Source organism: Monopterus albus, unplaced genomic scaffold (genome assembly GCF_001952655.1).
Source record: "Monopterus albus unplaced genomic scaffold, M_albus_1.0 scaffold235.1, whole genome shotgun sequence".
Classification (NCBI taxonomy): Eukaryota; Metazoa; Chordata; class Actinopteri; order Synbranchiformes; family Synbranchidae; genus Monopterus; species Monopterus albus.
Window position 1 is genome coordinate 37,088 of NW_018128115.1, and position 2,979 is coordinate 40,066.

Here is a 2,979-nt window from a genome sequence, read left to right on the forward strand (position 1 = left end):
CCCCCCAGCTTAGCCGCCATGTCTTGAAGTTTACCCCGGCGAATGAGAGGGCAGTTTCTCTGTGCCTTCGGGCCGGGGATAGGGCTCTTACTGTCATTTGTGCCTATGGGCCAAACGGTAGTGCGGAGTACCCAGCCTTCTTGGAGTCTCTGGGAGGGGTGCTGGAAAGTGCTCCGACTGGGCGGTCCATTGTTCTACTGGGAGACTTCAACGCTCATGTGGGTGATGACAGTGCTACCTGGAGGGGCGTGATTGGGAGGAACGGGCCCCCCGATCTGAACCCAAGTGGTGTTCTGTTACTGGACTTCTGTGCTAGTCACAGTTTGTCCATAACGAACACCATGTTCAAGCATAAGGGTGTCCACCAGTGCACGTGGCACCAGGACACCCTAGGTCGGAGGTCAATGATCGACTTTGTGGTTGTTTCATCTGACCTCTGGCCATATGTCTTGGACACTTGGGTGAAGAGAGGGGCGGAATTATCAACTGATCACCACCTGGTGGTGAGCTGGATCCGATGGCGGGGGAGGAAGCTGGACCGGCTTTGACCGACGACCAGATCCCAAGGGAGGCTGGAGACACTGAGTCCGAATGGACCATATTCTCCACCTCCATTGCCAATGCGGCCACTCAATGCTATGACCGTAAGGTCTCTGGTGCCTGTCATGATGGCAATCCTCGAACCCGGTGGTGGACACCGGAAGTAAGGGATGCCGTCAAGCTGAAGAAGGAGTCCTTTCGAGCTTGGTTGGCTCATGGGACTCCTGAGGCAGCTGACGGGTACCGGTAAGCCAAGTGGACTGCAGCCCAGGTGATTGTGGAGGCAAAAACTCGGGTCTGGGAGAAGTTCAGTGAGGCTATGAAGAGGGACTATTGGTCGGCCTCAAAGAAATTCTGGCAAACCGTCCGGCGCCTCAGGAGGGGGAGGCAGTGCCCTGCCAAAACTGTCTACAGTGGAGGTGGGCTGTTGTTGACCTCGACTGGGGACATTGTCGGACGGTAGAAGGAATACTTCGAGGATCTCAACCCAAGCGTCATGTCTTCTGATGAGGAAGCAGAGGCCAGGGGCTCGGTGGTGGACTCATCCATCACCCAAGCTGAAGTCACCAAGGTAGTTGAGAAGCTTCTCGGGTGGGTGCGATCTGCCCTGAGTACCTTAAGTCTCTGGATGTTGTGGGGCTGTCTTGGTGACACGCCTCTGCAACGTTGAATGGTGGTTGTGGACAGTGGTCCCTCTTTTCAAGAAGGGGGACCAGAGGGTGTGTTCCAACTATAGGGGCATCACACTCCTCAGCCTCCCTGGGAAAGTCTATGCCAGGGTACTGGAGAGGAGAATTCGACCAATAGTTGAACCTCGGATTCACGAGGAACAATGAAGTTTTCATCCTGGCCACGAAACACTGGACCAGCTCTATACCCTCTTCAGGGTGGTGGAGGGTTCATGGGAGTTTGCCCAACCAGTCCACATGTGTTTCATGGATCTGGAGGAAGCATTCGACCATGTACCTTGCAGTGCCCTGAGCGAGGTGCCCCGGGAGTACAAGGTCCGGGGCCCTTTGCTAAGGGCTGTCCGGTCCCTGTACAACCGGAGCAGGAGCTTGGTTCACATTGCCGGCAGTAAGTCAGACTTGTTTCCAGTGCATGTTGGACTCCGGCAGAGCTGCCCTTTGTCACTGGTTCTGTTCATTATTTTTATGGACAGAATTTATAGGTGCAGCCAGGGGCCGGAGGGGGTCCAGTTTGAGGACCACAGGATTTCATCTCTGTTTTTTGCAGATGACATTGTCCTGTTAGCTCCATCAAAGCAGGACCTCCAGTGTCCACTGGGGCATTTTGCAGCCGAGTGTGAAGCGGCTGGGATGAAAATCAGCACCTCCAAGTCCGAGGCCATGGTTCTCAGTCAGAAAAGGGTGGCTTGTTCCCTTCGGTTGGTGGAGAGTTCCTGCCTCAAGTGGAGGAGTTCAAGTATCTTGGGGTCATGTTCACGAGTGAGGGAAGGATGCTAGTTTGAATCGTCAAGCAAATAAAAAGCAGTGCATTAGGCAACAACAGCCTCATCAGTGCCTCCTGTGCTCCTACCTGGACCTCCTTCTGTGGACGCTGTAGGCATGGATGAAATACCGGACTGGTGTCTACCTTCTTCTTCTCCCAAGATGCTAGTTCTCAGCTCACCGATAGTGAGAAATCTTAAACTAAGTAAAGTTGAAATATTCTGTTTTCCAGGTGGACATGTACAAGATATTGATGACCAAGTTAAATCAATTCATGTCTGATTTCCATCAGTGTCTGCTATTATTGAACATGCTGGTTTGAATGACATTAAACTATGACAATTTGAGAAACTTGAGGATTTCATCAGACTTATTGGATTTGTTTTAGATACTGTTACAAAGTGGATTATCTCTGGACCGATTCCGGCCCCACAGCTTTCTGATATTAGGTTTGTCGTGTTCAGCAACTTCATATCTGGCCCATAGCACACCCTTGGTGGGCAATTTTGTAGCATTTAAAAAAATCAACCAGGATTTATTAAACATGATGGAATATATCTAAATGTACATAGCACTCGGCCACTATCAGGTAACATGGAACTCATGCTTGAATCTGCAAAACAGTTTCACAATTGATGTTTCTCAAGACTGAACCTTTGCTGTGATGAACCAGTTTTTAAAATTTGTGTCAGTGAGTGATGATAGGTGTTTGAGTCATCGACCTGAACGTAGGGCTGAGTTAGATCATGCAATTAAGGTCCGGACTGGTGGCTGTGGAGTGAAGTGAGTGTTTATTTTGAACAAAGAATAAAACTGATGAATAATAATAACAGTAATCAAATCAAATCAAATCAAATTTTATTTGTATAGCACCAAATGACAACAAAAGTCATCTCAGGACACTTTACAAAGTAAGGTCTAGACCTTACTGTTATCAATATTATTACAGAGGGAAAACCCAACAAATCCCCCTTGAGCAAGCACTTGG